The following is a 16,138-nucleotide window of genomic DNA, read 5'->3' on the forward strand; positions in this document are numbered from 1 at the left end:
AATTCATAATTACTCTTCTAAAAATTACCTCAATTCTTAATTAAAATATATTTCTGACATCATTAACAATAGTTAATTGATTTGATAATTTATTATATAATTAGAAACTTAAATGGACGGTATATAATTTCCAAATCATATAAAGTAATTCTTATTTTGAGCAAATCTATGAAGTATATTTATAATTTATTCTAACTAGTATAATACCTGTGCTTTGTACGGGTTTAAATAAATAATTAAAAATTATTTTAAAAATTAAATAATAATAAAAGAAGATTAATTTAAAATTAAATAAATTATAACTATATTCATCACAACTACAGTAAGTTTTATTGTTTTTATTTTTTTATTGTTATGTTAGTAACTATTTATTCTATATTTTCAACAACAAATACATACGTCATAACTTAATTGATAAAAATAGAATAAATTACAAAACTACAATTCTGATAAATTATAAATACATTTCATCCATGCTTTTTATAATTTTGGTTACCTTATGTCAAAATTCGTCTGATAATATTAAACACATTTGTCAATTTACCAATTACTCCATTATTCATTTGATAAAATTCAATTACCCTGTCTATTTGTAAAATTCAATCGATCAAAATTAATTTAAATAAAAAATTAAATTAGATATTAAAAAAAAAATGGAGTAACAATGAATCCAATCTTCAACCTAACCCTCAAATAATAATTTGATGTCTCAAGGCAACTTCTAGATCTTTCCACACACCCTTGGCTTTGGTTGATCACATTCATGCATTCCCCTCCCCCCCCCCCCCCCCCCCTTTCTATTTATTAATAAACTAGCCTACCACCCGTGCTATGCATGAGATAATTATAAATATTTATATTTATTTTAGATTTTTTTAATATATAAATTATGTTTTTTAAGATTTTTTATAAAAATAATTTAACAATCTTATCACTAGCCATAGTGTATGTGAGAAGTTGAAAAACGTACTGCAGTAACTATACACGGATTGTATCAATAATTATTTGTATAAGGGGATTTTAAATGCTAATCAGGAAATTTTGACCAAATCAATAAATGCAGGCATATGGAAATACATGTGGATTGAAAAAAGTTAATAAATGCTGATCAGTAGATTTTGACTAAATCAATAAATGATGAGTTTTTTTTAAAAATAAAAAATAAAAAATTTAGATAGGGATATTGAAGCTCCCACAGGCCTTGGGGGTTAAAAACCCCCTCTTATTAATATATAGTATAGAGAGCCTATCACCCGTGCTATGCACGGAATAATTATAGATATTTATATTTGTTTTAATTTTTTTTAATATATAAATTATGTTTTTTAAGATTTTTTATAAAAATAATTTAACAATCTTATCACTAACCATAGTGTACAGGAGAAATTAAAAAGGCTACTGCAGTAACTATGCACGGTCTATATCTTTAATTATTTGTATGAGGAGATTTTAAATGCTAAGTTTTTTTTTTTTTTAAATCAAAAATATAGAAAATTAAGATTGAGAGATTGAAGCTCCCACAAGACTTGGGGTTTAGAAACCCCATTTTCCTTAATATATTTACAATTAACTATATATGTAAATTGTAATTTTTAAATGTCTTTTTTTTAAAATGTCTTCTTTTTTTCCTTTTTTATATTATATTAAAATTTAATATTTTGATAATAATCATATGTGTTCAACTTTTCATGGAATTAAATGTCTTCTTTTTTTTTATTATATTATATTAAAATTTAATATTTTGATAATAATCATATGTGTTGAACTTTTCAAGAAATTTTTTTTATACTTGTTCTTAATGCATTAATATTTTGATAATAATCATATGTGTTGGGACTTTTCAAGTAATTCATATGTGTTGGATTTCAAAGAATTTTTTTATACTTGTTCTTAATGCATTAAAGTGTTATTATGATGGTAAGACTTTGGAGATGGGAGAAGTAATAAATGCTAAGTTTTTTTTTTTTTTAAATCAAAAAATCAAGAAATTTAGATTGGAAGATTGGAGCTCCCACAAGTAATATATAGTATAGACTAGCATATCACCCGTGCTATGCACGGGTTGTATTTCACCACTTTGTCTTTTTTTTTTCCTCATAATAAAAAAAATAATTAAAAAAATAGCCATTAAAATAGTAAATAAAAAGATTATTTAGAAGTATTGAACAAACTACAATCACACTTTTCTTTTTGTGAGTTTTTATGTTTATCTAACTTCAATCATATTAAAAACTCAAATTATAAAAAAAAAGAAGATAACTTCAATCATACAAATCACATTTTTTTTAATGCTATCTAACTACAATCACATTTTTCTCATAATAAAAAAAATAATTGAAAAAAAGAACCTTTAAAATAGTAAATAAAAAGATTATTTAGAAGCATTGAACAAAGTACAATCACATTTTTCTTTTTGTGAGTATTTATGTTTATCTAACTTCAATCATATTAAAAAAATCAAATTATAAACAAAATGAGATAATTTCAATCATACAAATCACAATTTTTTTAATGCTATCTAATTACAATCATATTTTTCTCATAATAAAAAATAATAATTGAAAAAAAGAACCATTAAAATAGTAAATAAAAATATTATTTAGAGCCGTTGAACAAACTACAATCACATTTTTCTTTTTGTGAGTTAACTTCAATCATATTAAAAAATCAAATTTTAAACAAAATGAGAAAACTTCAATCATACAAATCATAATTTTTTTTAATACTATCTAACTACAATGACATTTTTCTCATAATAAAAAAAATAATTGAAAAAAATAACCATTAAAATGGTAAATAAAAAAGATTATTTAGAACCATTGAACAAATTACAATCACATTTTTCTTTTTGTGAGTGTTTATATTTATCTAATTTCAATCATATTAAAAAATAAAATTATAAACAAAAGGAGATAACTTCAATCATACAAATCAAAATTTTTTTAATGCTATCTAATCATCATCAATAATTAAAAAAATCAATCACAAATTAAGTCAATTGATAATTAAAAAACACAATAATTTAATTTTCAAAAAACATAGTGAGTTAAAAAGATCAATTACAATTTTTTGTTTTGGTCAAAATACAATCTAATCATCATCAATAATTGGTACATTATGTGACCCTAATGAGTAAAATCCATTTTGTTTTTCAAAAAATACAGTGAGTTAAAAATTAAATCACAAATTAAGTGAATTGATAGTTAAAAAAAACACAATAATTTTTTTTCAAAAAACACAGTGAGTTAAAAAAATCAATTATAATTTTTTTTTTCAAAATACAAATAATCATTATCAATAATTGGTACTTTAAAAATAAAATAAAATCAAATAACAAATATTTTTATGCTATCTAACTACAATCATATTTTTTTCATAAATAATTATAAAGAAAAACCATTAAAACAATAAATAAAAGAGTAAATCACATTAAAAAAAGAACTATTGAACAAACTACAATTACATCACATTTTTTCCATAATAAAAAAAATAAATAAATGAAAAAAAAGAACCATTGACTAACTACAATCACATTAAAAAAAAAGAGCCATTGAACCACTACAATCACATTTTTTTATTTGTGAGTGTTTATGTTTATCTAATTTCAATCGTATTAAAAATAAAATTAAAATAGTAAATAAAAAGATTAAATAACATTAAAAAAAACCATTGAACTAACTACAACAATCATATTTAAAAAAAAGAGCCATTGAACAAATTACAATCACATTACATTTTTTCCATAATAAAATAAATAAATGAAAAAAAAGAACTATTAAAATAACTACAATAACATTAAAAAAAGAAAGAATCATTCAACTAATTATAATTACATTTTTCTCATTGTGATGGTTTATATTTATCTAACTTCAATCATATTAAAAAATCAAAAATAAAATTAAAATAGTAAATAAAAAGATTAAATAACATTAAAAAAAAATCATTGAACTAACTACAACAATCATATTTAAAAAAAAAAAAAGTGCCATTAAACAAAGTACAATCACATTACATTTTTTCCATAATAAAATAAATAAATGAAAAAAGAAACTATTAAACTAACCACAATCACATTAAAAAAAAAAAGAATCATTCAACTAATCATATTCACATTTTTCTCTTTGTGAGGGTTTATATTTATCTAACTTTAATCATATTAAAAAATCAAATCATAATTTTTTATTCACTAGACAAATCACAAATATTTTTATGCGCTATCTAATTACAATATTAAAACAGTAAACAAAAAGAAAAGTCAAGAAGGAGAAAACAAAAAGAAAACTTACTATTTGCATACGTGGTCACTGAAGTTGAAAGTGTAGAAGAGAGAAGTCAAGAAGGAGAAAACAAAAAGAAGACTCATTGTTTGCAATAGGTATCTGAAAAGTTAAAAAGAGTGTGTGTATTGGAGAAGTTAAATAGACGTAGAAGAATTTAATAAGTGCTAAGTTTTTTTTTAAAAAAATCAAAAAAATCAAGAAATTAAGGTTCAGATATTGGAACTCCAACAAAACTTGTGGATTAGAGATAGATATAAATAAATAGATAGATATAGATATAGATATAGATATTTATATTTGTTTTAAAATTTTTTTAATATACAAACTATTTGTTTTGGAAAAGGTACTGCAGTAATTATAAGAGAAGTCAAAAAGTCTTATAGGTTGAGAGTAGTTAATAAATGCTGAGGTTAATTTTTTTTTTAAAAAAAAAACAAAAAATTAGAAAATTAGGATTGACATATTGAAGCTCCCATAGGGCTTGGGGTTAAAAACCCCCATTTTGCTTAATATATAATACTAGCCTATCACCCGTGCTATGCACGGGATAATTATAGATATTTATATTTGTTTTAGAATTTTTTTAATATATAAATTATGTTTTTTAAGATTTTTAATAAAAATAATTTTACAATTTTATCACTAACCATAGTGTATGGGAGAAGTTGAAAAGGGTACTGCAGTAACTATACACGGATTGTATCTATAATTATTTATATGAGGGGATTTTAAATACTGGTTAATAGATTTTAACCAAATCAATAATTGCATGCATGTGGAAAAACATGTGGATTGAACAAAGTTAATAAATGCTAATCAAAGGATAGATATTGATATTTTTTTTAGATTTTTTTAATATATAAATTATGTTTTTTAAAAAAAAAAATTAAATAATTTAACAATCTTATTACTAACCATAGTGTATGGGAGAAGTTGAAAAGGGGACTGCAGTAACTATACACAGATTGTATCTATAATTATTTGTATGAGGTGATTTTAAATACTGATCAAGAGATTTTAACCAAATCAATAATTGTAAGCATGTGGATTGAAAAAAGTTAATAAATACTGATCAGGAGATTTTGACCAAATCAATAAATACTGAGTTTTTTTTTTAAAATAGAAAATTTAGAAAATTCAAATTGGGATATTGGAGTTTCTACAGGCCTTGGAGGTTAAAAACCCCATTTTTTTTAATATATAGTATAGATAGATAGATGGGATAATTATATATATTTATTTTTGTTTTAGATTTTTTTAATATATAAATTATGTTTTTAAAGATTTTTTATAAAAATAATTTAACAATTTTATCACTAACCATAGTGTATGAGAGAAGTTAAAAAAGGTTTTGCAATAACTATGCAGAAGTTATATCTATAATTATTTGTATAAAGGGATTTTAAATGGTGATCAGGATATTTTAACCAAATTAACAAATGTAGGCAAGTGGAAAGACATGTGGATTGAAATAAGTTAATAAATGCTGATCAGGAGATTTTGACCAAATCAATAAATGCTAAGTTTTTTTTTAAAATAAAAAATTTAGAAAATTTAGATTGGGATATTAGAGATCCTACAAGCCATGGGGTTTAAAAATCCCCTTTTGCTTAATATATAGTATAGATGTGTTAGACTTTTTAAGGAATTAAATATCTTCTTTTTTTATTATATTATATTAAAGTTTAATATTTTGATAATAATCATATATTATATTAAAATTTAATATTTTGACAATAATCATATGTGTTGGACTTTTCAAGGAATTAAATGTCTTCTTTTTTTTATTATATTATATTAAAGTTTAATATTTTGATAATAATCATATATTATATTAAAATTTAATATTTTGATAATAATCATATGTGTTGGACTTTTCAAGGAATTAAATATCTTTTTTTTATTATTATATTATATTAAATTTTAATATTTTGATAATAATCATATGTGTTGGACTTTTCAAGAAATTTTTTTTGTGCTTGTTCTTAATGCATTAAAGTGTTATTATGAGGGATAATAATCATATGTGTTGAGACTTTTCAAGGAATTCATATGTGTTGAATTTTAAAGAAATTTTTTTTATACTTGTTCTTAATACATTAAAGTGTTATTATGAGGATAAGACTTGGGGGTTGGGAGAAGTTAATAAATGCTAAGATTTTTTTTTTTAAATCAAAAAATCTGAAAATTTAGATTGAGAGATTGGAGCTCCCACAAGGCTTGGGGTTAAAAACCCCATTTTGCCTAATATATAGTATAGATAGATAGATAGATAGATTGATAGATAGATAGATATATCTTCTTTTTTTTTTTTGTGGTTTCTATAGGGTATTTTTTTTTTTTCAATTTATTTAAGATGGAGTTGTGGATATCTTTTTTTTTAAATTGAATTTATCTGTGGTTTTCATTTGTTTTTAATTATTATTATTTAGGTAAGTTATGATGTGAGTTAGATATGTGATAGACATGTGAGTTTTATTGATTTAAAGTTTATTTAGATAAACTTTAAAGATTTTTTTTTCGTTTTATAGTTTTTTTTGTTATGTTATAATATAATATATAAAATATAGGTAGATATCTACAACTTTAATAAAAAATATTATCTGATTTTTTTGAGAAGAGAAAATGAATGCAAGTTTTAATATTTTTTTTTGAAAATTTGTGAGAGAGATTAGGAGGGAGAGATTATGAAATATTTTTGTTATTAAATAAATAAATCAGTCAATAGTTTTTTTTAATCTATTTTGTAAATTAAAAATCAATAATTTTGGAAAATTGATTAATTTTTCTCATTAAGTGATTTAAAATTTTGATAGATATACATAAAAAAAATACATAATTATATTATTAAATCATAATTCAAATTTAGATGTTATATCTTTTTGAGATCTATAGTTAAATTCTTATTTTTTAAAAAAAATTTTTGTGTGTAACCATAGTATATGGGAGAAATTGAAAAGAGTGTTGCAATATTTATGAGAGAAGTCAAAAGAGATTGTGGGGTGGGAGAAGTCAATAAATGCTGAGGTTGGGTTGGGAGAAGTCAATAAATGCTGAATTTTTTTTTTTTAAAATCAAAAAATTAGAAAATTAGGATTAGGAGATTGGAGCTCCCACAGGCCTTGGGGTTAAAAACCCCCTTTTACTTAATATATAATATAGATATAGACTAGCCTATCACCCGTGCTATGCACGGGACAATTATAAATATTTATATTTGTTTTAAACTTTTTAAGTATATAAATTATGTTTTTTAAGATTTTTTATAAAAATAATTTAACAATCTTTTCACTAACCATAGTGTATAGAAGAAGTTGAAAATGATACTATAGTAACTATGCAAGGGTTGCATCTATAATTATTTGTATAAGGGGATTTTAAATGCTGATCAGGGAAGTTTGACCAAATCAATAAATGCTAAGGTTTTTTTTTTTAATAAAAAAATTAGAAAATTCAAATTGAGATATTAGAGCTCTCACAAGGCTTAAGGGTTAGAAATCCCTTTTTTCCTTATATATAGATAGATATATAGATAGTGGTAACCCGTGCTATGCATGGAAGTTTATAAATTAAAAAAAAAATTATTATAATTATTAGATAAGCTTTAAAGATTTTTTTTTAGTTTTTATTTATTTTTTTTATGTTATAATATAATATATAAGATATAGATAGATATCTACAATTTTAATAAAAAATATTATCTGATTTTTTGGGAAAGAGAAAATGAATGCAAGTTTTAATTTTTTTTTTTTTGAAATTAGTGCGTGAGATTAGGAGGGAGAGATTATGAAATATTTTTGTTATTAAATAAATAAATCAGTTAATATTTTTTTATCTATTTTGTAAATTAAAAAATTAATAATTTTAGAAAATTGATTAATTTATCCCATTAAGTGATTTAAAATTTTGATATATATATTTAAAAAAATACATAATTATATTACTAAATCATAATTCAAATTTAGATGTTATATTTTTTTGAGATCTATAGCTAAATTCTTATCTTCTTTATTTTTGTGTGTAACCATAATGTATGAGAAAAATTGAAAAGGGTGCTGCAGTAATTATGAGAGAAGTCAAAAGGGATGGTGGGTTGGGAGAAGTTAATAAATGTTGAGGTTGGGTTGGGAGAAACAATAAATACTGAGGTGTTTTTTTTTTTTTGGGTTAAATCAAAAAATTAGAAAATTAGGATTAGGATATTGGAGCTCTTACAAGGCCTGTGAGTTAAAAATCTCATTTTGCTTAATATATAGTATAGACTAGCATATTACCCGTTCTATACACGGATTGTGTTTACAATTATCTATATATGTGAATTGTGATTTTTAAATGTTTTCCTTTTTTTTTATTTATTTTAAATGTCTTCTTTTTTTCCTTTTTTATATTATATTGAATTTTAATATTTTGATAATAATCATATGTGTTGGACTTTTTAAGGAATTAAATGTCTTTTTTTTATTATATTATATTAAATTTTAATATTTTGATAATAATCATATGTGTTGGACTTTTTAATAATTTTTTTTTATGCTTGTTCTTAATGCATTAAAGTGTTATTATGAGGGATAATAATTATATGTGTTGGGACTTTTTAAGGAATTCATATGTGTTGGATTTCAAAGAATTTTTTTTATATTTGTTCTTAATGCATTAAAGTGTTATTATGAGGGTAAGACTTGGGAGTTGGGAGAAGTTAATAAATGCTAAATTTTTTAAAAAAAAATCAAAAAATCAAGAAATTTAGATTGGGAGATTGGAGCTCCCACAAGGCTTGGGGTTAAAAACCCCTTTTTGCTTAATATATAGTATAGACTAGTCTATCACCCGTGCTATGCACGGGATAATTATAGATATTTATATTTATTTTAATATATAAATTATGTTTTTTAAGATTTTTTTGTAAAAATAATTTAACAATCTTATCACTAACCATAGTGTATGAGAGAAGTTGAAAAGGGTACTGTAGTAACTATACACTAGCCTATCACCCGTGCTATGCACGAAACAATTATAGATATTTATGTTTGTTTTAATTTTTTTATAATATATAAATTATATTTTTTAAGATTTTTTATAAAATTAATTTAACAATCTTATCACTAACCATAGTGTATATAAGAAATTAAAAACGCTACTGTAGTAACTATGCACGGGTTGCATTTATAATTATTTGTATGAGGGAATTTTAAATGCTAATTAAGTATTTTGACCAAATCAATAAATACAGGCATGTGTATTGAAAAAAGTTAATAAATGCTGATCAGGAGATTTTGACCAAATCAATAAATGCTGAGTTTTTTTTTTTAAATCAAAAATTCAGAAAATTAAAATTGAGATATTGGAGCTCCCACAAGGCTTGGGGTTTAGAAACCCTCTTTTCCTTAATATATTTACAATTATCTATATATGTGAATTGCAATTTTTAAATGTCTTTTTTTTTTAAAAAAAAAAAATGTCTTCTTTTTTTCCTTTTTTATATTATATTAAAGTTTAATATTTTGATAATAATCATATGTGTTGGACTTTTCAAGGAATTAAATGTCGTTTTTTTTATTATATTATATTAAATTTTAATATTTTGATAATAATCATATGTGTTGGACTTTTCAAGATTTTTTTTTTTTTTTTTTTTTTTATGTTTGTTCTTAACGCATTAAAGTGTTATTATGAGGGATAATAATCATATGTATTGGGACTTTTCAAGAAATTCATGTGTTAGATTTCAAAGAATTTTTTTCATGCTTGTACTTAATGCATTAAAGTATTATTATGAGGGTAAGATTGGGGATTGGGAGAAGTTAATAAATGCTAAGGTTTTTTTTTTTTTTTTTTAAATAAAAAAACTAAGAAATTTAGATTAGGAGATTGGAGCTCTCATAAGGCTTGGGGTTTAAAACCCCTTTTTGCTTAATATATAATCTAGACAAGCATATCACCCGTGCTATGCACGGATTGTGTTTATAATTATCTATATATGTGAATTGTGATTCTTACATGTCTTTTTTTTTTTATTTTTTTTTATTTTTATAAATGCCTTATTTTTTTCCTTTTTTTATATTATATTAAAGTTTAATATTTTAATAATAATCATATGTGTTAGACTTTTCAAGTAATTAAATGTCTTTTTTTTTAAGTATATTATATTAGAGTTTAATATTTCGATAATAATCATATGTGTTGGACTTTTCAAGAAATTTTTTTTATACTTATTCTTAATGTATTAAATTGTTATTATGAGAGATAATAATCATATGTACTGAAACTTTTCAAGGAATTCATGTGTTGGATTTTAAAGAATTTTCTTAATGCTTGTTCTTAATGCATTAAAGTGTTATTATGAGTGTAAGACTTGGGGGTTTGGAGAAGTTAATAAATGCTAAGGTTTTTTTTTTTTAAATAAAAAAATCAAGAAATTTAGATTGGGAGATTGGAGCTTCCACAAGGCTTGGGGTTAAAAACCCCATTTTACTTAATATATAGTACAGATAATAATATATAATATATATATATAGAGAGAGAGATTATAAGATGAGAGAACTAAAGTTCTATCTTATTATAATGGAGGAGATCTTATAAAAAAAATGTGTAGACATGAATGCCCTCCTATTTTATTGTGTATACAATTATCTATATATGTGAATTGTGATTTTTAAATTTTTTTTAAATGTCTTATTTTTTTTCTTTTTTATATTATATTAAAGTTTAATATTTTGATAATAATCATATGTGTTGGACTTTTCAAGAAATTAAATATATATTTTTTATTATATTATATTAAAGTTTAATATTTTGATAATAATCATATGTGTTGGAATTTTCAAGAATTTTTTTTTATGTTTGTTATTAATGCATTAAAGTGTTATTATGAGGGATAATAATCATATGTGTTGGGACTTTTCAAGGAATTCATATGTGTTGGATTTCAAAGAATTTTTTTTTATGCTTGTTCTTAATGCATTAAAGTGTTGTTATGAGGGTAAGACTTGGGAGTTGGGAGATGTTAATAAATGCTAAGATTTTTTTTTTAAAATCAAAAAATCAGAAAATTTAGATTGAGAGATTGGAGCTCCCACAAGACTTGGGGTTGAAAACCCTTTTTTGCTTAATATATAATATAGATATAGATAGCCTATCACCCGTGCTATGCACGGGATCATTATAAATATTTATATTTATTTTAGATTTTTTTAGTATATAAATTATGTTTTTAAAGATTTTTTATAATAATAATTTAACAACCTTATCACTACCCATAGTGTATTGGAGAAATTAAAAAGGATACCGCAGTAACTATGCACGGGCTGTATCTGTAATTATCTGTATGAAGGGAATTTAAATGCTGATTAGATAATTTTGACCAAATCAATAAATTCAGGCATGTGGAAAGACATGTGGATTGAAAAAAGATAATAAATGCTGATCATGGAATATATATGTGAATTGTGATTTTTAAATGTTTTCTTTTTCTTTTTTCTTTTTTATATTATATTAAAGCTTAATATAATAATCATATGTATTGAATTTTTCAATGAATTAAATGTCTTGTTTTTTTATATTATATTAAAGTTTAATATTTTGATAATAATCATATGTGTTATACTTTTCAAGGAATTTTTTTTTGTACATGTTCTTAATGCATTAAAGTGTTATTATAAGGGATAATAATCATATGTGTTGGGACTTTTCAAGGAATTTTTTTTATACTTATTCTTAATGCATTAAATTGTTATTATAAGGGTGAGACTTAGGGGTTGTGAGAAATTAATAAATGCTAAGGTTTTTTTTTTTAAATCAAAAAATCAAGAAATTTAGATTGGGATATTAGAACTCCCACAAAACTTGTGAGTTCGAGATAGATATAAATAAATAAATAGATATAGATATAAATATTTATATTTGTTTTAATTTTTTTTAATATACATATTATTTGTTTTGGAAAAGGTACTGCAGTAATTATGAGAGAAATAAAAAAGTCTTATGGGTTAAGAGAAGTTAATAAATGCTGAGGTTAATTTTTTTTTTAAAACAAAAAATTAGAAAATTAGGATTGGCATATTGGAGCTTCCACAAAGCTTGGGGTTTAAAAACTCCCTTTTACTTAATATATAGTATAGATGTACTTAGAGTCCACACTTTAAATAATAATTTAAAAATCTGTGAGAGTTATTCATAAACAAATTTAAAAAATTGACATGATACATTCTTAAAGTACGTTTGGCATTAGCTAATGTAGCAAACTTTTTTGTGTTAAGACTTTTTTAACCGCGTTTGGTTTTAATTTTTTGATTTTTTTGACTTTTGTGAGAGAAAAAGTGTAATGATTATGGATTAGATGTGATATTTTATCTTATTAGCTTATTTAGCTTTTTTTTTTTTATAATCATTTTGTAATTTTTTAGCCCTAGAATGATAGCCAAACCAAGGCTTAATTTGTATGCAATGATAAATTATTTTTATTTCAAAATTTACACATAATCAAATAGTTATGATATGCAAATTATATCATACGTCATAAAATTTAAAATTCATATATTTTTTATTTAAATAGTTGAATCTCAATTGTAGGAGTGTGCAAAAAATTACATAACGTTATTAAAATTTTATTAAATATTTTGAACGTTCATCTAAACATTTTAGAATTTTAAATTAGATATGATTAAGATCACCTAAGATATGAATAAATTTAAATTAATAAATTTTAAAATGTGTAATAATAGATAGTTTTGAATTAAATATGAACAAAAGTTAAACTTACATCTTCAAAAAATTTGAATTTCATATGATACAAGTATGATTACAATTTTATTTCAAAATTTTCATATAAATATTTTCAAAATTTTAAATTATATGAGATAGATGAATTAGTAATTTTATTACATGTGTATTTCTTAATTTTTAAAACCATGAAATTGACAATTTTATATTAATTTTGAAGCTCCTTTAATTTTTTTTTTTAAAAATATTTTATGAGAGAGAATAGATTTTGACAAATAAAAAAGGAGATTGTTTTTTTTTTTAAGAAGCATAAATTATGGGATAATTAATATTTTTATAATTATTGATTTAATGGATTAGTCAATAAAATTTTTTAAAATTATATTTTAATTCAAAATTTAAAAAATTTAATTAGAAATGTAAAACTACTGCAAAACTTTTCATAAAAAGTCACTTTGTGAAAAGTCACTTGGTTATAATATACAATAAAGAAATTTTTTTTTTTAATCCCTTAAGATTGCTCATAATTAGGCTTTGTTTGTCATAACCTAAAAAACTCAAAAAGTTAAAAAGTCACTATCATATTTAAGTCACATCACATTTCTACTACATCACTTCAAACCCAACTCATATTTCATAAAAAGTCAAAAAGTACACTTATTTAGATTATTCCAAACCACCCTTTACTCACTTCAACCATATCCTTGATCAATGATGTGAAACCAAACACTAAGATCCTAGTGTCTCTATTAGCTTCTCTTCTCTTTGCAACAATTAAAATTTAAAAAGTCATTTATTTTTGAGGCATTTATATACAAGTCCCATTTTGTGAACTTATAATCCATTAAGTCATAGATAAAATTATTTGCTCCTTCAAGTCCCATTAATTTTTAATAGACCAATTTACCCTTGCAAGACATGCATTCTTTCTTCTCCCCAGTCTCAAATCTCTGAAAATCGTTTCAAACCTTGAATTTTCCTCCTTGAGATTGCTTTTCTCTGGTAAATTTGTTTCCCGGAAACTTGTTTTGGGTTGTAAAAGAGCCAGGAATCGAAGTCGTCCGAACACCATGACCGGGTCGATTTCAAGTTTTGGTTACAGGGGAAGTAGTAGTGATGAAGGTGTTAGAGTTCTTCAACAAGATTCTTCCATTCATGGGTCCTCTGAGTTTCTCCCAAATTTCACTGTCGTCAGACTTGAATCCACCCTCAATCGTTTGGTTCGTATCTATTTGTTTTTATGAATTTTCCAACTCATGTATATGCATAAGGAATTGAATTTTAACTTCTTGTGCAGTGTTCTAGTATTGAAAAGCTTTTGATTTCTTTTTTCTTATTCTTTTTTTTTTTTTTTTTATGGTTTGAAACAATTTGCATGAAAAAAATAGATGAGAAGCTGTTATGTAGTGTGAAGCAACTATAAAATAATGGTAGATTTTATGTGATCAAGCAAGAAGAGAACACATACCTCAGGACTTGATGTGATTTGCTTCTGTGTCATATCGAGCTTCGATTTCTCCAAAGTCACCGCACCAAAAGCACCAAAAAAATTGAGAGGTCTCTCAAAATTGATAATATTCTCAGTTCATACTAGAGGAAAAAAATTAAGAAATTTCTTAATTTTGATAATTATATACTGAAATCATTCTCTATTTTGAAAATTGAGAACATTCTCAGCTTTGAAATTGAGAACATTTTCAGTTTTGGATTAAAGGACAAAACGTCTTTTTACTTATAAATGAGACTTATTGATTCAAATTTTTTTTGACAGTATCTAAACTACTACCAAATATGTAGATAAGATTTTTTGATAATTAATTTTTTATTTTTTAATAAAATGATCTAGGTCATTAAATGTTTTTAAAATATATCTTGACCATTTTAGGAAGGACGCCAAATAGAAAAAGCAACAAGAGGATCCTTGTTCAACCCAAAGAGCCCCTAACGTCGACGTGGCATGCGCCCAACACAACCCCCCCCCCAATCAACACGGTTGAAATTCTTGTGGACCCCATTATAGTGGGGACCTCCACCGTCCAACATTCAAATCAAACCTTTTCCATTCAAAAATGCTAGAGGCCCCAAAAATTCTACCAAAAATTCAACCAAATGTCTCACATTGGTGTGGGACCCACATGGGACCCACATTGTGTGGGTCCCATACTCATGTAAGACATTTGATAAAATTTTTAGTAGAATATTTGGAGTCTCTAGCATTACTTTTTCCATTTTATGTACCTACACATTACTCATCTAAAAAAAATAAATACTAAATTATGAGAAATGCTTTGGAGCTTTAAAAAAAAATTCTAGGAAAACTCTAATGGAAGAGACTCATTTATGATGTGATGTTATAATTTTTATTTTTTTATTTTTTTTCAATGCCGCAGGTATAGAGTTTTATTTAAAACTCTGTACTTAGAGCTCTCAATCACTGCCCCTAAATTATATTTTCATATTTAAAATAATTATGCTTCCTCCGTTTCACAATAATAGTTTTTGTTTTTTCATTTTTTGAGATTTTAATTTTTTAGTGTGATATGTAATTATTATTTTAAAATCGAATCAAAATATATTAATTTAGGGCTGGGCTTCCATTCTGTCCGTGATCAGACTGGAAGGTACTGTTAGGCCCGTGGGGGTCCACCACGGGTCCTGTTTTGATAATCGGAACGTTCAATGTGTAGAACTCATCGAGTACTATATGCTTGTAAAAAATCACATTGATCGGATATCGATAGCTATCTCATCGGATTAGATTTCTGTCAACTGTTTATTTTTTCATAATCTATTTTTTTTTTATATAAAACTGATTTGATCACGTAGCTATCAATAATCGATCAATGCGATTGTTTATAGGCATATATGACTCGACGAGTTCTACACATTAAACGGTTCCGGTTATCGAAACAAGACCAGTGGTGGGTCTCTACGAGCCCAACAGTACCCTCCAATTCGATCACAGACTGAAAAGAAGTCGGCCCCTTAATTTATTATATTGTCCATTTTATTTGCATTATTAAATATATTTATAATTACTCTTAAAGGATAGTTTTAGAATTATCTAAAGATTTATGTTTTGACTTTTTAAAATAGACATATTTTGGGACATTTAAAAAAAAAAGATAAACAAATAATAT

This window comes from Camellia sinensis, chromosome 9, assembly GCF_055761805.1.
Source record: "Camellia sinensis isolate YWXY chromosome 9, ASM5576180v1, whole genome shotgun sequence".
NCBI classification, from domain to species: Eukaryota; Viridiplantae; Streptophyta; class Magnoliopsida; order Ericales; family Theaceae; genus Camellia; species Camellia sinensis.